Raw genomic sequence first — 26,966 nt, 5'->3', positions numbered from 1 at the left:
CAAAAGCAGCTGTTACAATTGAAATCCTCAGAATGATAAGGAGCGCATCCCTTACAAACAAACAAAAAAGCTAAAGTATGATGCTTATGTAAAGAAACAGAATCAGAAAAACTTCCTATAAATGAAAATAAAATCATTTAGAAAAATCCAATAGATGTTTAGAAAATCCCTAGGAAAATAGAATCAAAAGATAAAGAAATGGAAAATAGAAGAAAGGTAAGAAAATTGGATGATCAATCTAAGAGTTTCAGCATTATAGATAATGCATAAATAGAGAGTAGAGAAAGCAGACATTAAGAAATTGCTCAAGAAAGAACACAAAAATATTTCCACAACTGAACTACAAAGGACTCCAGGTGACAAGGAGCCAGCAAGAACCCAGCAAAACAATATTCACATCAAAGCACATTTTTATGATCTTTCAGAAAAAGAGAGGATTTCAAAACTTTCCAAAGAGAGAATTAAAATGAAAACAAAACAATTTTACCTACAAAGATTCTAGAATTGGAATGGCATTAGAATTGTGGAAAGTAACACTAACACTGAAGTTAGAATATTATGGAAAGATAGCTTAAAATGTAGAAGAAACATAGTTCTCAACTTAAAATTATATAACCCAGCAAACTATCATTCAAATATTTGTGTAGAATATATTTCAAGATGCAAAAAAAAATCATTCTTGATTTCTATGCTCTTCCCACCCCCCCCAGCCTTATTAAAGTATGATTAACAAAAATGATGTATTTTTAGGTTGTACCACGTGATTTTTAAAAAGGTATGTAATGTGATGATTTAGCATACATATATATGAGTTCCTACAGAATAAGCTTCAGGAACATGAGAGGATACAAAAAGAAATGACAACCTGGAACCAGGGGAAGGAAGTCCAATTCTTGAAGTGAAATCCTTTCTTACTGCCTGCCTGCCTACATTTTCTCATTCTTTCCTTTCTCTTTTTCTTTCTTAACTTGAAATTGGTACATTTTGAATTCTGTAACCTGGAATCTGTAGATGTTTACAAATCTTAATGAGATAAAAATACCCTTTGTCCAAAATAACTTTTGGCATCTTATCTTTTAATGAGTCCTGTGGTTATTGACAGTGATAAAGAGATAATCCCAAGAGTAGCGTGGCTAGGGGGAGAAATTCAGGAGAGAACACAGGAATTAATGAAGAATATAAGGAAAGCAAATTGAGAACTTTAAGAAGCAGAATGAAAATTAGAACAATATGTTTTCCCTTGGACAGATAGAAATGGAATTAAAGCTTCATGGGAAAGTTTGAAGTCTTAGCTTGCAAAACTTCCTGAAAGCTATCAAAATATTTTATGCTTTTATTAGAATTTCTGCATCATCCTTTCAGAACCATGAGTACAATTTAGTTACAGATATACTGAGGAGCAGTTGAAGAAAATTTCTTATAACAGACAACTTTACTGCATACCAGAGAAATAATTTAGAAATTGACAGTTATTTTATCATATTTTACCACTCAAATCTATGTTTAGCTTGTTTTTATATGTATGCATTATTCTATAGTTCATATTGAATGAAATAGTAAAATAAATTTTTTAGCATACTGTATCAGATATTATATTTTTATCAATAATCTTTCCATTAGGGAACTATCACTTAGATGAAACCATTTATTTTATTTCACTGTTTTTTTTTTAACCAGTACTTTGATGAAAAGGACAAAATGGGAGAAATTGATTGGTACTACCAGAAACTGAAGCAAAGATTCTGTTGACTAATTGTTGTCCCTATAATAATATTATGATGTGTATTATCTGTCTCTGTTGATATAATAGAGTATATGAGAATTAATGTTAAATACACTTAAAAAGTTAGGCATTTGAAAGGTGCCTGGGTGTCTCAATAGGTTAAACATCTGACTCTTGATTTCCGCTCAGGTCATGATCTCACCGTGGTGAGATTAAGTCCTGCCTGGGGCTCCACACTGAGCGTGGAGCCTGCTTAAGATTCTGTTCTTCTGGGGGTGCCTGGGTGGCTCAGTAGGTTGGGTGACCGACTTCGGCTCAGGTCACGATCTTGCGGTCCGTGAGTTCAAGCCCCGCGTGGGGCTCTGGGCTGATGGCTCAGAGCCTGGAGCCTGCTTCCGAGTCTGTGTCTCCCTCTCTCTCTGTCCCTCCCCCATTCATTCTCTGTCTCAAAAATAAATAAATGTTTAAAAAAAAATTAAAAAAAAAAAAAAAGATTCTGTTCTTCTCTTTCCGCCCCTTCCCCACTTTTGCATGTGTGTGCACACATGCTCATGCTCTCTCCCTGTCTCAAAATATTTTATTAAAAAATTAGATATTTGAGAGACAATTTTGCCTGTCAGAATTTGCCTGCTTTAGCCACAGCTCCATGGAAGGGACAGAGCCATGTTTGATTCCTTGGTGTCAGCTGGAAGAATTCTGACGTCTTTCTACTCTCTTCCTTTCCCATCTCTCCTGGTATTCCTTGTCTGTCTTTTCCTGTCATCTTCCCTCTAGTTTAACAACTAAAGTATGTTTTTAGGTCTCTATGTGTTCTGCACACCACAGTTAATGCTTAGCTAAATTTTGCCTTCACTTAAGACTGCAAGGAAATTACACTTGCAAGATGGTGGATTTTGAGCCAAATTACACAGTGAGTACCATTATTCTTAAAGAAACAAAGCTTGAGAGATTTATGTGAGTTAATCTCTCTGAGCCAGCAGCTAAAGTTACTTGGAGTGCTCTGGAAAGTCTTGCTTCTTTTCCTTCTTCAGGGAAAGGCTATTAAAGAGATTAATAAACAGTGGTGAATGTTATTCTGTTGAGAAAATTTATTCAATTATACTCTATTTTTCTTCTGTTTTTCCACCTGGATAAGATGGCAGTTTTTGTATTTACTTTTCTGAGTCTAAGTATGCAGTGCACAAGAAAGCACACACTAGTAGAAGGAAAGATGAAAAATATCTATTGGGCATTTGTGAATATGCACACAAAGTTAAAACTGAGCTAGTAGTTGTGATTGTCCAAGATTCTGTACATTTTTTATTATATTATTAGAGAGAATTTTATGCATTTTTTTCTTTCACAGGTTGGGTTTATGTATGGATCATTTATGTATGATGTAAGATGTGGCATGAGGCTGTATGTTGTGTACCAATGTATGAATGAAGAGATCAACCCGCTTGAATGTTTAATTTCCCATTGGTTGTGTACTATTTAAAACATTTTGATTTTTGACTGCATATGGTTTAGGTCTGCTATTTTTGTCTGCCTTTCAAATTCCTCAAAGTTGGTATCTTTCAGAAGTTCTCTTTCCAATTTTTCCCTATTTTATTCATTGCATTTGTTACTAGTGCAGAATTTCCTGTTTCCATTGCTAATATGTCTTTATTTTTGAAGCTTATTTATTAATTTGAGGGAGAGAGAGAGAGAGAAAACATGGGAGGGATGGAGACAGGGAGAGAGAGAATCCCAAGCAGGCTCTGTGGTGACAGAGTGGGGCTAATCCCACAAACCACAGGATCATGACTCAAGAGTGGGACACTCAACTGACTTAACCACCCAAGTGCCCCACTAATATATCTTTCAAGTGGTCAACTTTATTATTGGTTTAGATTGCAAAATCCTTTAAATATAATTGATACATTATGAGAGAAAAGAGGTACTGAATTTCAACTTTATAGATTTACTACAGGATAGTACACAATAATTTCCATAACATTATAATTATAGGCTCATTGAAAAAAATATTGTTAAAAGAAAGTAAATATATGAGATTATAAGGAAAAGTCGGTGAAAAGATATAAAATAAACTCAACAAGGATTGATGTTGAACAAAGAATGATAAAAACCTTATTCTTATAGAGGAGGAAGATTGGAAGAGCAGCAGGAAATTGAGAAAAAATTTAAAGTCTGGAGGCACCAATTTGAAGAAGTTTATATTTATGGCTCTTATCTATTCATAATCATTTACTCCCTCCCCCAACTGTCGTTTTTATTCTACCAACCTGATTATTTTCTTCATAATGTCTCCTACTACCTAAAATTATTTTGTTCTCAGTATTTCTTTAGTTTCATATTCACCAGCACCTCTAGAGAGTAAACTCCCTGAGATTATGACACTTGTCTATTTTGTTTATACTTTATACTTAGCATTGCCTGGAATATAGTAGGTGCTCAATAAATATTTAATGAATGGACATTGCCAGTAAATCTTCATATGAAAACAAGGGAGGAGTATGTTAAGTGAATAAAATGCTTTGGGACATACACTGCAGTGAATGATCTACCTAATATTTATAGTATTAATTACAACTACTCTTTATTGAGTAACTATTATGTGTTAGGAACTAGTAATAGCAATTTATATATATCTAGTCTAACATTGACAATCACCTTTAGAAAAATGGTTACTATGCCCTGCTTAGAATGAGGAAACTGGAACTTAGAAGTGTTTTTAAAATCAGGAAGATGGTAATTAGTTTGTCGATATGTTGTTTTTCATTCAGCTAGGGATAAGTAAACAGATTTTTAATAGTACTTATGACTCAGTTTTTGTTAAAAAATAAACTTATAAAGGATCCACTTGTATTGTAAAATAGTTTTCTCCACTTATTTCAGATAGTATAGAAGCTGAAGTAGAGAAAACAATCTTCCCAGAATTTCAGATAAGCAAGAATAAGATTTGGTCGGGGACTCTGGGGACCAGCTGAGAGGGTAAAAATTTCAAGCATGACTGCAAACAGTTATAGTGACTGGACCTTGTAGGAAGACAGATAAACCTAGGAATGGACCAATAGACTGGTGCTATTTGAGAATATTTCTGTGGGAAGGAGTACTCAAGTGAGTTTAACTCATTGTTTCCTCACATCTCACGGACTTTCTAGCTTGTCTTCAGTCCTTAAAACCCTACTCAAACTATGCTTTTCACTATTTCTGTTATGACACAGTAAGAACATTTCCTCATAATTTGCTTTCCCCCCCATTATGCTCACATGGAATCTTTCTACAGCATTAAACCCTGTTGATTTTACACTTCCCAAAAGTATTTCCTTGATTTATGTGATGATGTACTCTGTTGACTTGGTTCTTGTTTCTGACTACTTGCTTCAACTTAGCCTCTCTTTCTGCATCACCTCTTAAGATGTAAGCATTCTGCAAGAGTTGGTGATTTTTTTTCTGGTTCTGTGCTCATTCTCTGGGAGTTATCTAGTCTCGAGATCATACCACATCAGACATGGTCCTTCCAATGTCCAAGTGCCACTAAACATCTCCTTCTGGATATCCTGCTAATAATGCAAACTCAATGCACCCAACACAAATCCATTGTTTTCTTGATTTTCATGCTCCCACCTCCCAAGCCAGTTCTTCCTACATACTCTGGGTGGGTGGTTCCCAAGAGAGTGTAGGACAGAAAACAGAATACCTCTGGACTTTTCTCGCCTTCCCTATCCAATCTCTCACTGAGGTTACTTGAGTCCTCCCTGAAGTATCTCTCACATGCACTTCCTTTCTTCTGCTTTTAAAGACCACTTGTTTTGTACTATTGCATTAGCTTCCTAATTCATCTCCTTGTTTCTGAAGTTTTCCCTCTTCAATCCATTATTTCTGACCCCTTACATACACACACAGAGACATCTTACTTACAAATATAAGTCTTAAATACTTCCCATTGCTTACCAAATAAAGCAAAAATTTCCCAACATTTTATTCAAGACCTTAAACTAATTTTCTATGACTTTCCCTTTTAGGCTCATTTCCCCACCCACTATATCCTTTGTCTTAGACTCTCCTTTTAAACACTCCAACAACCATACTATAATTAGTCTTTAATATGCCTTGCATTTTTCTTCAGTTGAACATTTGCTCTTGAGTTTCCTTTCATAGTATTGCTCCTAGACTTTTCCTGTGAAACACCACTATACATTATTCCAAATGTAGGTTAATGATTAGTTCTTCCATGAAGATTCTCCACCCTTATTCTCATCAGTGACATCACCACCCTATCCAAATGCCATGGCATTTTGTTTATGCATTTTATGGTGCTTCTATTAGAGAGGTATTCAGTTTAGTAATGAAAAATAAAATATGCTCAAGGATCAGACTTACTTGCTGTATAGCCTCTGGCAAACCACTTAAGTTCCCTTAGTTTCTTTATCTGTAAAAATAAAATTATTAACATCTACTTCATTGGATAGGTAATAAATGCAAAACTCATAGAGGAGTGTCTAGGTCAGAGTATGTGTTCAGCCAATGATGTTTATCATCATCATCATCTCTTGTATTAGTCATTTGAATAGATGAGCATCTGTTTTTCCCCATAGACTTTGATCTCCTTGAAGCTAAAGAATATATATTTTTTTATTTTATGTCCTAAATTATAGCACAGAGACAAGAGACAAACATTTAAAAAGGTTTAATTGAAATAATACAAGCAAGGATCTCAAAGAGAAGCTAATGTGAGGTTTATCTATGTGACTTTTTTTTCTTTGAGTATAGTTGATACACAATGTTACATTAATTTCAGGTATACAACATAGTGATTCAACAACTATGTTATGCTGTGTTTACCACAAGAGTAGCTCTCATCTGTCATCATGCAACACTTTTTTAAAAAATGTTTATTCATTTCTGAGAGGTGGGGGTAGCGAGAGAGAGAGAGCATGTGTGAGTCAGGGAGAGGCAAAGAGAGGAGGACAGAGGATCAAAAGTGGTCTCTGAGCTGATAGCAGAGAGCCCATCATTGCCAGACTCAAACTCACAGACCAAGAGATCATGACTTGATCCAAAGTCAGACGCTTAACCAACTGAAGCACCCAGTATAACACTTTTATAACACCATTGACCATATTCCCTATCCTGTACCTTTTAGTCCCATAAATTATTTGAATTCCATAACTATGTGACTTTTTAATCCGTGATGCTGCCAACTTGGATGACTAGCAAAATGAGGTTATATTCCATTATTAGAAGCTGAGAGGTCATGGGGTTAATCAGGATCAGAAACATGATTGATTTCAAGGATGTAACATCTAAGGACTAGGAATTTATATTTAATAAATACCTCCAACTCCCCTTCTTCCCCCCAAAAGTTTATAGATTTGAATGTGTGAAAGTTTTGACTTCACTTGGGTAAAAAATGATGCTAAAAAGATATTACAAAGTAACTTTCCCTTAAGGTATAAAATGTTGGATGTCTGCATATTTTCTTTTTACAGATCCAAAATGTCATAAAAGCCAAACATAAATCTGTTGTGGGATGAGTCTGGGCCTAAATAAATAGTGAAATAGGCTTGAATTAAAATATCTCAAAGACAAGTATGCTGATGGCAATCATCTAGGACATATGCTGCTATTATAATGAGTGTGATAATTATAAAAATGTCACTAAAATTCTATATAACCTAGCATAGAGGTAAAAAAGATCCCTTTCTTCTGTGTCATTGTGGCTTTTCTCTTCTTTTTATATTTTACTGAAGAAAGATCGTACTATTTTTTTTGAGACATCTATTAAAAACGTGAGCACATTTTTCTAAAACAGAGAGTTGTAATATAGACATCTAATCTCCTTTCCATGGCAATAACCCAAATTACATTAAAGTGACATTGTAATGCCTCTCATCCTAACTTCAATTAAGACAATATAATCTATGAAAATTCATAACAAAATGAAAACTTATTTCTTGAATTATGTGCTCCTAGAACTTCTTTTTGACATCTTATCCCAGGCATTAAATTTGTAAATATTTGAGTTGTACTATTGTCTATATTGTTTTTTATAAAGTTTGTGACTCTATCAAAAGCCTTATTCATTAGATAATTGATAATCCAAGTATGTTTTTTAGTATTTTTTCTATTGTTATTAAAATCAATGATAATTAGCTTATCAAAGGTCATGCTTTATGAATGAAGTCAAACATCAATGAAAAAGACTAATAGTGAATAATAAATGGAACAATCTCAACATAAATTAATAAGCTGTAGGAAATTGAATTTTCATTTATTTTGTTACTTCATTACACATATGTATGCCTTAGATGAAAAGCTATTCCATGTTCCATAAGATCTGTTTATATCATTTGTCAGAACAGGTCATATTAAAAAAATCTGTTGAGATCTTCACTAGTCTTGTTTTAATATAATTTTGGCCAGACATCACTTAAAATTTTTTCCCCATATTTGAGTTCTGGCTTAATAATTCAATGTCTTTTGAACAATAGATAACTCAGCTCATATTCAGCTAATGTGTTCTTTCTTGTTTTTATTGAAGGTGGTCCCTGGGGGCAACTGTAATATACCCCTGAGAACTGGTAAATAGGGGTAATGAGATTGTTCTTTGAGAATTAAATTACAAAATCAATGGTAGTCATATGAAAAAAATTAGATTTGCTGGCAGGGTCAGAGCAAGACTTGGCTGAATACATAAATAATTCTAAAAGAAAAATAATAGTCAGTGAGGTTGTTATTCAGCAATAAAGCCAGGAAAAGTTGACCCAGGGGAGAAAACTTTGGCTATGTCCATTCTAAACACAAAGCTATTGTCCAATGGCTTTATTGTGAAGATCCATGCTTTAGGCAATTATTTGAATTATATATAACTTACTTTTATTGTGATTATGTTCTCGCCAAAGAGCTAGCCCATTAAACTTAGACTTTCCTTGAGGGGATACCTTTGTGGAAAGAACTGATTATGCTGATGTGAGTGTTTAAGAAGGTAGGACATGTGCTCGCTTCGGCAGCACATATACTAAAAAAAGAAGGTAGGACATCCATATTTCTATTTATGTAATGGAATTATAATTTTACACATCATTCTCTCCCTATTAAGTGGCTGAGGTCTACTTCCTGAAAGATAGATTCATTCTCAATGTGCTGACATTTAACGTTTTTTTCCAGTTTTACTGAGATATAATTGACATATAACATTGTGTAAGATTAACATGTATACAGTGATTTGATATACATATATATTGCAAAATTATTACCACAATAAGGTTAGCTACCACCCATTTTGTGTGTGTGTGTGTGTGTATGGTAAGAACTTTTAAGGTTTACTCTTAGCAAATATCAACTATACAATACAGTATTGTTAAATATAGTCACCAAGCTGTGCATTAAATTTTCAGAATGTATTCATCTTATAACCTGAAGCTTTGTACTATTTTACCACCTTCACCTGTTTCTCCCACTTCTACCCATCTGCCCCTTGCAACAACCTACCTATTCTCTATTTCTGTAAGTTTGGTATTTTAGATTCCACATATAAGTGAGATCATATAGTACTTATCTTTATATGACTTATTTCACTTAGCACAATGCCCTCAGGGTTCATCTATGTTGTTGCAAATGGCAAGATTTCCTTTTTATGGCTGACTACTATTCTATAGTATATATGCACCACATTTTCTTTTCTTTTCTTCTTTTCTTTTCTTTCTTTCTTGAAAGAGAGAGAGAGAGAGAGGAGGAGCGGGGGAGTGGCAGAGGGAGAGAGAGACAAGTAGGCCCTACATCCAGCATGAAGCCCAATATGGGGCTTCATCTTATGACCATGAGATCATGACCTAAGCTGAAATCAAGGGTTGGACACTTAATCAACTGAGCCACCCAGATGCCCCTACATTTTCCTCATCCATTGATAGACATCTTGGCTCCTTCCATGTCTTGGTTATTGTGAATTATGTTGCTGTGATCATGGGGGTGCAGATATCTCCTTAGGATCCTGATTTAGAGTGGGGGGGGGAGATGGCGGCATAGGAGGACACTGGGCTCACCGCGTCCTGCTGATCACTTACACCTGCCTAAATACCCAGAAAACCACCAGAAGACTAGCAGAATGGACTCTCCGGAGCCAAGCGTAGACAAGCAGAGCCAAGTGGAAGAGGGTAGGAAGGGCGGAGAGGCAGTGTGCACTACACGGACTGGCGGGAGGGAGCCAGGGCAGTGGAGGGGCCTGCAAGGCAGAGCCCCCGAGTCTGGCTTGCAAAAGCAGAGGGGCCAGATGGAGTGTGTTCTGACAGCCAGCAGGGCTGAATTTCTGGAATGTTATAAGTCAACAGCTCTGCTTGGAGAGTGGGAGGGTTAGAGGACAATGGGAGGGAGAGTTGTTGAGCCCCGGAGGACAAAGCTCAGCTTGGTGGGGAACAAGGCGCTGAGAAGCGCCATCTCCCTCACCCACACCCCAGCCAAAATCCCAAAGGGAACCAGTTCCCACATGGAACTTGCTTTCACCAGGTAAAAACACCCAACACTGTGTTTCTGGGGATCCATCCCTCCGACAGGTCTGCCTCCCTCCCGGTGGTGCAGGGCCCCTCACAAAGTGGATCACTGAAGGCAAACAAGATGAGTCTGCCCCTCCTGCCCCTGTGCACCTTGTGGATCCAACCCGGCTAATACGCCAGGGTCCCATCAAAGCAGCACCACAAGCCTGGCAGTGTGCAGGTAACCCAGACAGGGGCCACACCACTCCACAGTGAGTCCTGCCTCTGGGGGAGGGGAAGATAAGGTACACACCAGTCTGACTATGGCCCCAGTACAGGGCTGGAGGCAGACATCAGGTCTGACTGTGGCCCCACCCACCAATGCAAGTTACTCCAGACAGCACAGAGGAAGAGCCCTGCAGTTCTGCACCACTCCAGGGACTATCCAAAATGACAAAACGGAAAAATTCTCCTCAAAAGAAACTCCAGGAAGTAGCGACAGCTTATGAACTGATCAAAAACGATTTAAACAATATAACAGAAAATGAATTTAAAATAATACTCATAAAATTAATTGCTGTGCTTGAAAAAAGTATAGAGGACAGCAGAGAATCTATTGTTACAGAGATCAAAGAACTAAGAAACGGGGGGGGGGCTAAAAAAATGCTATAAATGAGCTGCAAAATAAAATGGAAGCGACCACAGTTCGGATTGAAGAGGCAGAGGAGAGAATAGGTGATTTAGAAGATTATGGAATTAGAATTAGAATTAGAAAATTTATGGAAAAAGAGGAAGCTGAGAAGAAGAGAGATAAAAAAAATCCAGGAGTATGAGGGGAGAATTAGAGAACTAAGTGATGCGATAAAACGCAATAATATATGCATAATTGAGATTCCAGAGGAGGAAGAGAGAGAGAAAGGGGCTGAAGTTCTATTGAACAAATCATAGCTGAGAACTTGCCTGATCTGGGGAAGGAAAGAGGCATTGAAATCCAAGAGGCACAGAGAACTCCCTTCAGACGTAACTTGAATCAACTTTCTGCACCATGTATCATGGCAAAACTGGCAAAATACAAGGATAAAGAGAAGATTCTGAAAACAGCTAGGGATAAACATGCTCTAACATATAAAGGAAGACCGATAAGACTAGTGATGGATCTATCTACTGAAACTTGGCAGGCCAGAAAGGAATGGCAGGAAGTCTTCAATGTGATGAACAGAAAAAATATGCAGCCAAGAATGCTTTATCCAGCAAGTCTGTCATTTAGAATAGAAGGAGAGAGAAAGGTCTTTCCAAACAAACAAAAACTGAAGGAATTCATCACCAGCCCTACAAAAGATCCTAAGGGGGATCCTGTGAGACAAAGTACCAGAGAAATCGCTACAAGCATGACACCTACAGACATCACAATGACTCTAAACCCATATCTTTCTATAATAACACTGAATGTAAATGGACTAAATGCTCCAACCAAAAGACATTGGGTATCAGAATGGATAAAAAAACAAGACCCATCTATTTGTGTCTACAAGAGACTCATTTTAGACCTGAGGACACCTTCAGATTGAAAGTGAGGGGATGGGGAACCATCTATCATGCTACTGGAAATCAAAAGAAAGCTGGAGTAGCCATACTTATATCAGACAAACTAGACTTTAAATTAAAGGTTGTAACAAGAGATGAAGAAAGGCACTATATAATAATTAGAGGGTCTATCCATCAGAAAGAGCTAACAATTATAAATGTCTATGCACTGAATACAGGAACCCCCAAATATATAAAACAATTAATAACAAACATAAGCAACCTTATTGATAAGAATGTGGTAATTGCAGGGGACTTTAATACTCCACTTACAACAATGGATAGATCACCTAGACACACAGTCAATAAAGAAACAAGGGCCCTGAATGATACATTGGATCAGATGGACTTGACAGATATATTTAGAACTCTGCATCCCAAACCAACAGGATATACTTTCTTCTCGAGTGCACATGGAACTTTCTCCAAGATAGATCACATATTGGGTCACAAAACAGCCCTTCTTAAGTATACAAGAATTGAAATCATACCATGCATACTTTCAGACCACAATGCTATAAAGCTTGAAATCAACCACAGGAAAAAGTCTGGAAAACCTCCAAAAGCATGGAGGTTAAAGAACACCCTCCTAAACAATGAATGGGTCAACCAGGCAATTAGAGAAGAAATTAAAAAATATATGGGAACAAATGAAAATGAAAAGACAACAATCCAAATGCCTTGGGATGCAGTGAAGGCAGTCCTGAGAGGAAAATACATTGCAATCCAGGCCTATCTCAAGAAACAAGACAAATCCCAAATACAAAATCTAACAGCATACCTAAATCAAATAGAAGCAGAACAGCAAAGACCCCATATCCAGCATAAGAAGAGAAATAATAAAGATCAGAGCATAAATAAACATATAGAATCTAAAAAAAACTGTAGAGCAGATCAATGAAACCAAGAGTTGGTTTTTTGAATAAATAAACAAAATTGATAAACCTGTAGCCAGGCTTCTCAAAAAGAAAAGGGAGATGACCCAAATAGATAAAATCATGAATGAAAATGGAATTATAACAACCAATCCCTCAGAAATACAAGCAATTATCAGGGAATACTATGAAAAATTATATGCCAACAAACTGGGAAACCTGGAAGAAATGGACAAATTCCTAAACACCCACACACTTCCAAAACTCGAACAGGAAGAAATAGAAAGCTTGAACAGATCCATAACCAGTGAAGAAATTGAATCAGTCATCAAAAATCTCCCAACAAATAAGAGTCCAGGACCAGATGGCTTCCCAGGGGAATTCTACCAGACATTTAAAGCAGAGATAATACCTATCCTTCTCAAGCTGTTCCAAGAAATAGAAAGGGAAGGAAAACTTCCAGACTCATTCTATGAAGCCAGTATTACTTTGATTCCTAAACCAGACAGAGACCCAGTAAAAAAAGAGAACTACAGGCCAATATCCCTGGTGAATATGGATGCAAAAATTCTCAATAAGATACTAGCAAATCGAATTCAACAGCATATAAAAAGAATTATTCACCATGATCAGGTGGGACTCATTCCTGGGATGCAGGGATGGTTCAACATTCGCATATCAATGTGATACATCACATTAATAAAAGAAAAGAAAAGAACCATATGATCCTGTCAATCGATGCAGAAAAAGCATTTGACAAAATTCACCATCCTTTCTTAATAAAAACCCTCGAGAAAGCCGGGATAGAAGGAACATACTTAAACATCATAAAAGGCATTTATGAAGAGCCCACAGCTAATATTATCCTTAATGATGAAAAACTGAGAACTTTCTCCCTGAGATCAGGAACACGACAGGGATGTCCACTCTCACCGCTGTTGTTTAACATAGTGTTGGAAGTGCTAGCATCAGCAATCAGACAACAAAAGGAAATCAAAGGCATCAAAATTGGCAAATATTAAGTTAAGCTTTCACCTTTTGCAGATGACATGATATTATACATGGAAAATCCTATAGACTCCACCAAAAGTCTGCTAGAACTAATACATGAATTCAGCAAAATCGCAGGATACAAAATCAATGTACAGAAATGAATTGCATTCTTATACACTAATAATGAAGCAACAGAAAGACAAATAAAGAAACTGATCCCATTCACAATTGCACCAAGAAGCATAAAATACCTAGGAGTAAACCTAACCAAAGATGTAAAAGATCTGTATGCTGAAAACTATAGAAAGCTTATGAAGGAAATTGAAGAAGATACAAAGAAATGGAAAAACATTCCGTGCTCATGGATTGGAATAATAAATATTGTTAAATGTCAATACTACCCAAAGCTATCTACACATTCAATGCAATCCCAATCAAAATTGCACCAGCATTCTTCTCGAAGCTAGAACAAGCAATTCTAAAATTCATATGGAACCACAAAAGGCCATGAATAGCCAAAGTAATTTTGAAGAAGAAGACCAAAGCAGGAGTCATCACAATCCCAGACTTTGGCCTCTACTACAAAGCTGTAATCATCAAGACAGAATGGTATTGGCACAAAAACAGACACAGACCAATGGAATAGAATAGAAACCCCAGAACTAGACCCACAAAAGTATGGCCAACTAATCTTTGACAAAGCAGGAAAGAATATCCAATGGAAAAAATACAGTCTCTTTAACAAATGCTGCTGGGAGAACTGGACAGCAACATGCAGAAGAATGAAACTAGACCACTTTCTTACACCATTCACAAAAACAAACTCAAAATGGATAAAGGACCTGAATGTGAGACAGGAAACCATCAAAACCCTAGAGGAGAAAGCAGGAAAAGACCTCTCTGACCTCAGCTGCAGCAATTTCTTACTTGACACATCCCAAAAGGCAAGGGAATTAAAAGCAAAAATGAACTATTGGGACCTCCTGAATATAAAAAGCTTCTGCACAGCAGAGGAAACAATCAACAAAACTATAAGGCAACCAACGGAATAGGAAAAGATATTTGCAAATGACATATCGGACAAAGGGCTAGTATCCAAAATCTATAAAGAGCTCACCAAACTCCACACCCGAATAACAAAGAACCCAGTGAAGAAATGGGCAGTAAACATGAATAGACACTTCTCTAAAGAAGACATCCAGATGGCCAAGAGGCACATGAAAAGATGCTCAACATCACTCCTCATCAGGGAAATACAAATCAAAACCACACTCAGATATCACCTCACTCCAGTCAGAGTGGCTAAAATGAACAAATCAGGAGACTATAGATGCTGGAGAGGATGTGGAGAAACGGGAACCCTCTTGCACTGTTGGTGGGAATGCAAACTGGTGCAGTCGCTCTGGAAAGCAGTGTGGAGGTTCCTCAAAAAATTAAAAATAGACCTACCGTATGACCCTGCAGTAGCACTGCTAGGAATTTACCCAAGGGATACAGGAGTACTGATGCATAGGGGCACTTGTACCCCAATGTTTATAGGAGCACTCTCAACAATAGCCAAATTATGGAAAGAGCCTAAGTGTCCATCAACTGATGAATGGGTAAAGAAATTGTGGTTTATATACACAATGGAATACTACCTGGCAATGAGAAAGAATGAAATATGGCCTTTTGTAGCGATGTGGATGCAGAGTGTTATGCTAAGTGAAATAAGTCATACAGAGAAAGACAGATACCATATGTTTTCACTCTTATGTGGATCCTGAGAAACTTAACAGAAGTCCATGGGGGAGGGTAAGAAAAAAAAGAAGAGATTAGAGAGGGAGAGAGCCAAAGCATAAGAGACTCTTGAAAACTGAGAACAAACTGAGGGTTGAGGAGGGGTGGGAGGAAGGGGAGGTTGGGTGATGGGTATTGAGGAGGGCACCTTTTAGGATGAGCACTGGGTGTTGTATGGAAACCAATTTCACAATTTCATAAAAAAAAAAGATCCTGATTTAATTGCCTTTGGATATAAACCCAGCAGCATAAATGCTGGATAATATGATAGTTCTGATTTTAATTTTTTGAGGAGCTTCTATATTGTCTTCCATAGTGGCTGTACCAATTACTTCCTTATTAGTAGTGCACAAATATTCCCCTTTTCCACATCTATACTGCCACTTATTCTCTCTCTCACTCTCTGTCCATCTCTTGGATAATATTCACCCTAACAGGTGTGAGGTGACATCTCATCATGGTTTTGATTTGTAATTTTTTTGTGATTAGTGATGTTGAGCAACTTTTCATGTATGTGTTGGCCACCTTTGTGTCTTCTTTGGAAAAATGTCTATTTAGAAGAAGGTTCAATATAGTGACATAGGAAGACCCTGAACTCACCTCTTCCACAAATATACCAAATCTACACCTACATATAGAACAATTACTCCTGAAAAAAAGAACTGAGGGCTGAATGAACAGATTCTAAACAATAAAGGATAGAGGGGCCACATAGAGAATGGCAGAGAGATAGAGACACAGTAATGATAGGAACCCCACTCCTGATGCTGTATGCTACGGTGGGGGGGAGGGATGATACTGAAGGACTAGAGTTAGTGTGAGTTCAGAGAGGCTGCTGAGTGCCACTGTTTATGTTCCCCCTGTACCTTGACAGTGCAGATGGGAGTACCATCTGGGCAACCTAGCCAGCCCAGTAAGCTCTGGGCCCCTTGACCTGCCAGCCCCAGACATCCCTCTGAAGGAGGCACCACTAAGTGGCACCAGTGTGGCATATACTAGGACACCCCTGGTCAGAGCCCACTATAGCTCCAGACATCTCACCAAGGAGACAAAGGCACAGAGGATCCTGTAACACTTCAGGCATGCACCCACTTCAGCTCCAGTTGTCCCTTTTATTGTAAGATTGGGTTAAATTCCTTCAAACCATTTAAATTTTTAAAAATGTTGTTAATAAACTATCCAATCCTATAGTATTTTCCTTCTATACAATTATTCCCACTCTAAAAGCAATTAGAAACCTCTTTGAATATATTATAGTATATAAATACATATGTATATATAAATATAAATATATGTATATGTACATATGCAAGATAACACCTCAGGGAAAAGAACTAAATGAAACAGAGATAAGCAACCTACTTAATAAAGACTTCAAAGTAATGATCATAAAGATACTCACTTGACTTGAGAGAATACTAGATGTACTCAATGAGAACTTGAACAAGGATATAGAAAATATAAAAAAGAGCCAAGCAGAGTTGAAGAATACAATAACTGAAATGAAAATACACTAGAGAAAATCAACCACAGATTAGAAGATGCAGAAGACTGGATCAGCAATCTGGAAGACAGGATAGTGGAAAGATTTCAATCTGAACCACGAAAAGAAAAAAAGAATTAAAACAGAATTAGGATAGGTTAAGATATCTCTGGGAAAACATCAAGCATGCTAACATTTATATTATAGGGGGTCTCAGAAGGAGAAGAGAGAGAGAAAGGGGTGGAAAACTTATTTGAAGAAATAATAGCTAAAAACTTCTCTAACCTGAGGAAGGAAGCAGACATCTGAGTTCAGAAAGCACAGAGAATCCCAAACAAGATGAACCTAAGAAGGCCCACACCAAGACACAGAACAGTTAAAATGTCAAAGATTAACAATAAAGACAAAATGTCAGAAAAAAAAAGAGAAAATCTTAAAAGAATCAAGAGAGAAACAACTAGTTATGTACAAGGGAAACCCCATAAAACTATCAGCTGATTTTCCAGCAGAAACTTTGCAGGCCAGAAGGGAGTGACATGATATATTTAAAGTGCTGAAAGGAAAAAAAAGTACAGCCAAGAACATTCTATCTGGTAAGGTTATCATTTGGAATTGAAGGAGAGCTGGAGTTTCCCAGACAGAAAATCCAAAGAAAGTCATCACCATTAAACCAGCCTTACAAAAAATGTTAAAGAAACTTCCTTAAGTGATAAAGAAAGAGTTATAATTAGAAGAAAATTTTGAATAGAAGAAAATTTTGAAAGGAAAAACAATACATGAGTAAAAACAAACAGTACAGGTAGTAAATTAATCACTTATAAAAAAAGTTTAAAGGTTAAAAGATGAACATAGTTAAATCAATTATATCTAAAAAATTAGTTAAGAAATTCACAAAATAAAATGTTGTAAAATATGACAGATACATAAAATATGGAGGTTGGCAGTAAAGATGTCGTTCTTTTACAATGTGATCAAACTTAAGCAACCATCAACTTCATATAGACTGCTATATATCTAGGATATTATATATGAACCTCATGGTAATCACAAACCAAAAACATAACAGATGAATAAAAAATAAAGAGAAAGAAATCAAAGCATAACACTAAAGAAAGTCATCAATCACAAGGGAAAAAGGCAAGAGAAGAAGAAAGAAACAGAGAACTACAAAAACAACCAGAAAACAATTAACAAAATAACAAGTACATACCTATTAACAATTACTTCTTTTTTTTAAAATTGTTTAATGTTTATTTATTATTGAGAGACAGAGAGACACAGACCATGAGCAGGGGAGGGGCGGGGGGGGGGGGACACAGAATCTGAAGCAGGCTCCAGGCTCTGAGCTGTCAGCGCAGAGCCCAATGTGGGTCTCGAACTCACAAACCATGAGATCATGACCTGAGCCAAAGTCAGTCGCCTAACCAACTGAGCCACCCAGGTGCTCCTATTAACAATTACTTTTGATATAAATCATTTAAATGCTCCAATCAAAAGACATAGATGACTGAATGGAGTAAAAAAAAAAGACCCATCTTTATGCTGCCTTCAAGAGACTCACTTCAGACTTAAAGAGACATGCAGACTGAAAGTGAAGGGATGGAAAAAGATATTCCATGCAAATGAAAGTTAAAAAAAAACTGAGGTAGTAATACTTGTATCAGACAAAATATACTTTAAAACAAAGACTATAGCAAGAGACAAATAAGGGCATTACATAATGATAAAGGGATCAATTCAATAAGAAGATGTAGCAATTGTAAATATCTATGCACCCAACAGAGGAGTACTTAAATACATAAAGAAAATATTAACAGACATAAAGGGAGAAATTGACAGAATAGTAGGTGATTTTAACAACCCACTTACATCAATGGATAGACAATCTAGACAAAAATAAATAAGGAAACAGTGGCTTCGAATGATACATTAGACCATATGGACTTAACAGATGTATGCAGAACATTCCATCTAAGAATAACAGAATATAAATTCTTTCCAAGCACACATGGAACATTCTCCAGGATCAATCACAAGTTAGGCCACAAAAGAAGTCTTAGTAAATGTAAGAAAACTGGAATCTTATCAAGTATCTTTCTGGACCATAATTGCATGAAGTTAGAAAGCAAACACAAGAAAAACTAGAGAAACAAAAACATGGTGAAGGCTGAAAAATATGCTACTAAACACCCACTGGGTTAATGAATAAATCAAGAGAAAAAAACATACATGGAGATAATGAAAATGTAAACACAATGGTCCAAAATCTTTGGGACACAGCAAAAGCAGTCTATGAGGGAAACTTATAGCAATACATCAAGAAACAAAAATCTCAGATAAATAATCTAACTTTACACCTAAAGGAACTAGAAAAAGAAGAACAAATAAAGCCCAAAGTTAGTAGAAGGAAGGAAATAAGGATCAGAGCATAAATAGATGAAATAGACACTTATAAAACAATAGAAAAGATCAATGAAACCATGAGCTGCTTCTTTGAAAAGATACAAAATTGATAACCTTTATCCAGACTCATCAAGAAAAAAGAGGACTCAAATAACCTTAGAAATGAAAGAGAAGTAAAAACTGACACCACTGAAATACCAGGTTTATAAGAGACTACTATGAGAAATTATATACCAACAAATTGGACAACCTCAAAGAAATCTATATATTTCTAGAAATATAAAATCTCCCAAAACTGAACCAAGAAATAAGAAATAGAAAATCTGAACAGAATGATTGCTAATGACAAAATTGAATCAGTAATCAAAAAAACTGCCAACAAACAAAAGTCCTGGAGCAGATGGCTTCACAGTGAATTCTACCAAACATTTAAAGAAGAGTTAATACCTATTCTTTTCAAACTATTCCAAAAAACAGAAAAGGAAGAACAGCTTCCAAATTCATTTTACAAAAAATGAAATTTTACAAATTCATTTTACAAAAAAAAATACAGGCCAACATCTCTGATGAATATGGATGCAACAATACTCAACAACATATTAAAAAACTGATTTGAGCAATACATTAAAAAGATCATTCACCATGATAAAGTGGAATTTATTCCAAGGGTGCAAGGATAGTTCAGTCCACAAATCAATCAACATGATACATCACATTAACAAAATGAAGGATAAAAGCCATGATCATCTCAATAGATACAGAAAAAGCAGTTGACAAAATTCAACATCTGTTCATGATTAAAACTCTCAACAAAGTGGTTTGAGGGTACATACCTCAGCATGATTAAAGCCATATATCAAAAACCCAAAGCTAATAACATCATACTCAATGGTGAAAAGAGAGCTTTTTCTCTAATATCAGAAACCAGACAAGAACATCTACTCTTGCTGGAAATCCTAGCCTCAGCAGTCAGAGAAGAAAATGAAATAGAAAGCATGTAAATTGTTCCCTAAGCAATCTACAAATTCAATGCAATACCTATCAAAATGCCAATTTTTCACAGAACTGGAACAAATAATTTATATGAAACCACAAAAGACCTCCAGCAGCCAAAGCAATTTTGAAAATAAAGAACAGAGCTGGAGATACCACAATCTGAGATTTCAATATATATTACAAAGCTATAGTAATTAAAATACTATGGTACTAGCAAAAAATAGACACATAGATCAGTAGAATAGGAGAGAGGACTCCCAAAATACCCCTACTTGTATAGTCAATTAATCTATAATAAATGAGGCAAAAATATAAAATGGGAAAAAGCAGTTTATTCAAAAAAGAGTGTTGGGGAAACTGGACAGCTACATACTGAAGAATGAAACTGGACTACTTTCTTATACCATACACACAAACAAAACTCAAAGTGGATTAAAGACCTAAATGTGAGACCTGAAACCATAAAACTCCTAAAAGAAAACATAGACAATCCCTTAGACATCAAACTTACCACTATTTTTCTAGATATGTGTCCTCAATAAAATGAAACAAAAACAAAAACAAACTATTGGGACCCATGAAAATAAAATAAAACTTTTGTACAGTGAAGGAAACCATCAGCAACATGAAAAACTAGAACCTACTGAATGAGAGAAGATATTTTCAAATGATATATCCAATAAAGTGTTAATGTCCAAATTATATAAAGAACACATACAACAAAATACCAAAAAAAACCCCCACAAATATTCCAATTAAAAATGGACAGAGGACCTAAATAGACATTTTTCCAAAGAAGCCACATGAAAAGATGATCAATATCTTTTACAGGACAATGCAAATCAAAACCACAGTGAGATTCTACCTTATACCTGTCAGAATTACTAGTATCAAAAAGACAAGAAATAACAAGTGTTGGTGAAGATGTGGAAAAAAGGAAATCCTTGTACACTATTTTTGGAAATTGGTGCGCCAATTGGTGGGTTGATAAACTGTTGGTAAATTGATGCAACCACTGTGGAAAACATTATAGAGTTTCCTGAAAAAATTAAATAGAAATACCATACAATCCAGTAATTCTACTGTGGGTATTTACCCAAAGTAAGTGAAAACACTAATTTGAAAAGATATATGCATCCTTATATTTATTGCAGTCTTATTACAGTAGACAAGTTATGGAAGCAACGTAAATATCTATCGATAGATGAGTAGTAAATAAAGAAGATGTAGCACATGCGCACACACGCGCGCACACACACACGAATAGGAATATCACTCAGCTGTAAGAAAAAAAGATAGAGATTTTTCCATTTGTGAAAACATGGATAGACCTAAAGGGTATTATGCTAAATGAATTAAGTCAGGGAAAGATATATATCATGTGATTTCATTCATATGTGCAATCTAAAAGCAAAACAAAGCGGAAACAGAATCATATATACAGAGAACAAACTGGTGATTTCCAGAAGGGATTGGGGGGATGGGTGAAATAAGTGAAGGGGATTAAGAGGTACAAACTTCTGGTTATAAAATAAAAAGTTACAGAAATGGAAGTACAACATAGGGAATATAATCAATAATATTGTAATAATGTTGTATGGTGACGGGTGGTAACTCTTATGATGAATATAATGTAATGTATAGAATTATTCAATTAACTATGTTGTTCCCCTGAAACTAATATAACATTGTATGTGAAATATACTTCAATTAAAAAAAGAAAAAAAAAGAAAAATGTTTAGATAATTTTCCTGGTTTTAGTTGAGCTTATTATTATGATTTTGCAATTGAGTTGTAAGAGTTTTTATTTATTTATTGGATATTACCCCTTTATTGGATATATGATTTAAAAATATTTCCCCTCATTCTATAGATTTCCTTTTCATTTTTTTTGATGGTTCTTTCGCTGTTCAGAAACTTTTTAGTTTGATGTAATCCCTCTTATTTATTTCTGCTTTTGTTGCTTGTGCTTTTGCTGTCTTATCCAATACTTCGTGACCAAGAACAATGTCAAGGAGATTTTCTTCTACATTTTCTTCTAGGAGTTTTATGGTTTCAGGTCGTACACTTAAGTCTTTAATCTATTTTGAGTTATTTTTTGCGATTGGTGTAAGATAAAGATATAGTTTTCCTTTTTGCATGTGAATATCTAATTTTTCAAACATCACTTTTTTTCCCCCGCCCTGGCTTTGTCATTTTTAAAAAAATTTTTAAAATTTATATTCAAGTTAGTTAGCAAATAGTGCAACAATGATTCTAGGAGTAGATTCCTTAATGCCCCTTACCCATTTAGCCCATCCCCCTTCCAACAATCCTTCCAGTAACCCTCTGTTTGTTCTCTATATTTAAGAGTCTCATGTTTTTCCCCCTCCTTGTGTTTATATTATTTTTGTTTCCCTTCTCTTCTGTTCATCTGTTAAGTGTCTTGAAATCCTCGTATGAGTGAAGTCATATATTTGTCTTTCTCTGACTAATTTCACTTAGCATGATAGCCTCTGGTTCCATCCATGTAGTTGCAAATGGCAAGATTTCATTCTTTTAGGTTGCTGAGTAGTACTCCATTATATATATATATATACATATATATATATGTATATATATATATATGTATATATATATATATATATACATATATATGTGTGTGTGTATATATATGTGTGTGTGTGTATATATATATATATATATATATATATATATATATATATATGCATACACACCACATCTTGTTTATCCATTCATCCATCTATGGACATTTGGGCTCTTTCTATACTTTGGCTATTGTTGACAGTGCTGTTATAAACACTGGGGTGCATGTGGCCCTTAGAAACAGCATACCTGTATCCCTTGGATAAATACCTAGTAGCACAATTTCTGGGCCATAGGTAGTTCTATTTTTAATTTTTTGAGGAACCTCCATATTGTTTTCCAGAGTGGCTGCACTAGTTTGCATTCCCACCAGCAGTGAAAAAGAGATCATCTTTCTCTGTATCCTTGCCAACATCTGTTGTTACCTGCTTTGTTAACGTTAGCCATTCTGACAGGTGTAACCTGGTATATCATTGTGGTTTTCATTTGTATTTCCCTAATGATGAGTGATGTCAAGCATTTTTTTCCTATGTTGGATGTCTTCTTTGGAGAAGTGTCTATTTATATCTTTGCCCATTTCTTCACTGGATTATTTGTTTTTTGGGTGTTGAGTTTAATAAGTTCTTCATAGATTTTGGATACTGACCCTTTATCTAATATGTCATTTGCAAATATCTGCTCCCATTCTGTCAGTTGCCTTTTAGTTTTGCTGATTGTTTCCTTCACTGTGCAGAAGCTTTTTATTTTGATGACGTCCCAATAGTGCAATTTTGCTTTTGTTTCCCTTGCTTCTGGAGACGTGTTGAGTAAGAACTTGCTGTGGCCAAGATCAAAGAGGTTTTTACCTGCTTTTTCCTCAAGATTTTATGGCTTCCTGTCCTCTATTTGAGTTTATTTTTGTGTATGGTGTAAGAAAGTGGTCCAGGTTCATTTTTTTCTGCATGTCACTGTCCAGTTTTCCCAGCACCACTTGCTGAAGAGACTGTTGTTATTCCACTGGATATTCTTTCCTGCTTTGTCAAAGATTAGTTGGCCATACGTTTATGGGTCCATTTCTGGGTTTTCTATTCTGTTCCATTGATCTGAGGGTCTGGTTTTGTTTCAGTACCATACTGTCTTGATGTTTACACTTTGTAATACAGCTTGAAGTCTGGGATTGTGATGCCTCCTGCTTTGGTTTCCTTTTTCAAGATTGCTTTGGCTATTTGGGGTCTTTTCTGGTTCCATACAAATTTTAGGATTGCTTGTTCTAGCTCTGTGAAGAATGCTGGTGATATTTTGATAGATATTGCATTGAATATGTAGATTGCATTGGGTAGTATTGACATTTTAACAACATTTCTTCTTCCTATCCAAGAGCATGGAATCTTTCTCCATTTTTTTTGTGTGTGTCTTCTTCAGTTTCTTTCATAAGCTTTCTACAGTTTTCAGTGTATAGATTTTTCACCTCTGGTTAAGTTTATTCCTAGGTATTTTATGGCTTTTGGTGCAATTGTAAATGGGATCCATTCCTTGATTTCTCTTTCTCTTGCTTCATTGTTGGTGTATAGGAATGCAACCAATTTCTCTGCATTGATTTTATATCCTGCAACTTTGCTGAATTCATGAATCAGTTCTAGTAGTTTTTTGGTGGAATCTTTTGGGTTTTCCATATAGAGTATCATGTCATCTGCGAAGAGTGAAAGTTTGACCTCCTCCTGGATGATTTGGATGCCTTTCATTTCTTTGTGTTGTCTGATTGCTGAAGCTAAGACTTCCAATACTATGTTGAATAACAGGACAAGAGCCAAGCCCTGTCTTGTTCCGGATCTTAGGGAGAAAGCTCTCCATTTTTCCCCATTAAGGATGATATTAGCATTGGGTCGAACGACCCATGTATGGTGTAAGGTTGGGTTGTGTTCCATATATGGCTTTTGTGATCTCTAGGTATGATCCTTCTATCCTTACTTTCTTGAGGGTTTTTATCAAGAAAGGATACTGCATTTTGTCAAATGCTTTCTCTGCATCTATTGAGAGGATTATATGGTTGTTGTCCTTTCTTTTATTGATGTGATGAATCACGTTAATTGTTTTGTGGATATTGAACCAGCCCTGCATCCCAGTTATAAATCCCACTTGGTCCTGGTGAATAATTTTTTAAATGTATTGTTGAATCGGTTGGCTAGTATCTTGTTAAGGATTTTTGCATCCATGTTCATCAGGGAAATTGGTCTATCACTCTCCTTTTTAGTGGGATCTTTGGTTTTGAATAATGCTGGCTTCATAGAAAGAGTTTGGAACTTTTCCTTCCATTTGTATTTTTTGGAACACCTTCAAGAGAATAGGTGTTAACTCTTCTTTAAATGTTTGGTAGAATTCCCCTGGAAAGCCATCTGGCTTTGGACTCTTGTTTTTTGGGAGATTTTTGATTACTAATTCGATTTCTTTACTGGTTATGGGTCTGTTAAAATTTTCTATTTCTTCCTGTTTCAGTTTTGATGGTTTATATGTTTCTAGGAATTTGTCCATTTCTTCCAGATTGCCCATTTTATTGACATATATTTGCTCATAATATTCTCTTATTATCATTTTTATTTCTGCCGTGTTGGTTGTGGTCTCTCCTCTTACATTCTTGTTTTTATTTATTTGTGTCCTTTCCTTTTTCCTTTTGATCAAACTGGTTAGTAGTTTATCAATTTTGTTAATTCTTTCAGAGAACCAGCTTCTGGTTTCATTGATCTGTTCTACTATTTTTTTTGGGTCTTTTTGGTTTTGATAGCATTAATTTCTTCTCTAACCTTTATTATTTCCTGTCTTCTTCTGTTTTTGGGTTTTATTTGCTGTCTTTTTCCAGCTCTTTAAGGTGTAAGGTTGGGTTGTGTATCTGAGACCTTTCTTCCTTCTTTAGGAAGGCCTGGATTGCTATATACTTTCCTCTTATGACTGCCTTTATTGCATCCCAGAGGTTTTGGGCTGTGGTGTTATCATTTTAATTGGCTTCCATGTACTTTTTAATTTCCTCTTTAACTTCCTTGTTAGCGCATTCATTCTTTAGTAGGATGTTCTTTAGTCTCCAAGTGTTTGCTACCTTTCCAAGTTTTTTCTTGTGATTTATTTCGAGTTTCATAGTGTTGTGGTTTGAAATATGTGTGGTATGATCTTGATCCTTTTGTACTTGTTGAGGGCTGATTTGTGTCCCAGTATGTGGTCTATTCTGGAGAACATTCCATGTTCACTGGAGAAGAATGTGTATTCTGCTGCTTTAGGATGAAATGTTCTGAATATATGTTAAGTCCATCTCCAGTGTGTCATTCAAAGCCATTGTTTCCTTGTTGATTTTCTGATTAGACGATGTGTCCATTGTTTTAAGTGGGGTGTTGAAGTCTGCTACTCTAATGTCATTATTATCAGTGAGTTTTTTATGTTTGTGATTAATTAATTTATATGTTTGGGTGCTCTCACATTTGGAGCATAAATGTTTACAATTGTTAGGTCTTCTTGGTGGATATACCCCTTAATTATGATATAATGCCCTTCTTCATCTCTTGTTACAGTCTTTATTTTATAATCTAGATCGTCTTATATAAGTATGGCTACTCTGGCTTTCTTTTGTTGACCATTAGCATGATGGATAGTTCTCCATCCCCTTACTTTCAATCTGAAGGTGTCTTTAGGTCCAAAGTAGGTCTCTTTAAACTATATATAGATGCATCTTGTTTTCTTATCTGTTACCCTATGTCTTTTGATTGGAGCATTTAGTCCATTGACATTTACAGTGAGGACTGAAAGATATTAATTTATTGCCATTATGTTGCTTGTAGAGTTGGAGTTTCTGGTGGTGTTCTCTGGTCCTTTCTAATCTTTGTTGCTTTTGGTATGTATGTATGTATGTATGTATATTTTCATCTTTTCTCCCCTCAGAGAGTCCCCCTTAAAATTTCTTTCAGGGCTTGTTTAGTGGTCACAAACTCCTTTAAGTTTTATTTGTCTGGGAAATTTTTTATCTCTCCTTCTATTTTGAACGACAGCCTTGCTGTGTAAAGAATTCTTAGCTGCATATTTGTCTGATTAAGCACATTGAATGTATCCTGCCACTCATTACTGGCCTGCCA

At 35.8% G+C, this 26,966-nt stretch overlaps 1 pseudogene; it reads right to left on the bottom strand.

Annotated features, from left to right (window-relative positions):
- Positions 1–16,941: 16,941 nt before the first annotated feature.
- The window catches only part of LOC107180365, a 35,213-nt pseudogene continuing 25,188 nt past the window's right edge, over positions 16,942–26,966 (bottom strand).

Source organism: Panthera tigris, chromosome B2 (genome assembly GCF_018350195.1).
Source record: "Panthera tigris isolate Pti1 chromosome B2, P.tigris_Pti1_mat1.1, whole genome shotgun sequence".
Taxonomy (NCBI): Eukaryota; Metazoa; Chordata; class Mammalia; order Carnivora; family Felidae; genus Panthera; species Panthera tigris.
This window is presented reverse-complemented; position numbering and strand designations above follow the sequence as displayed.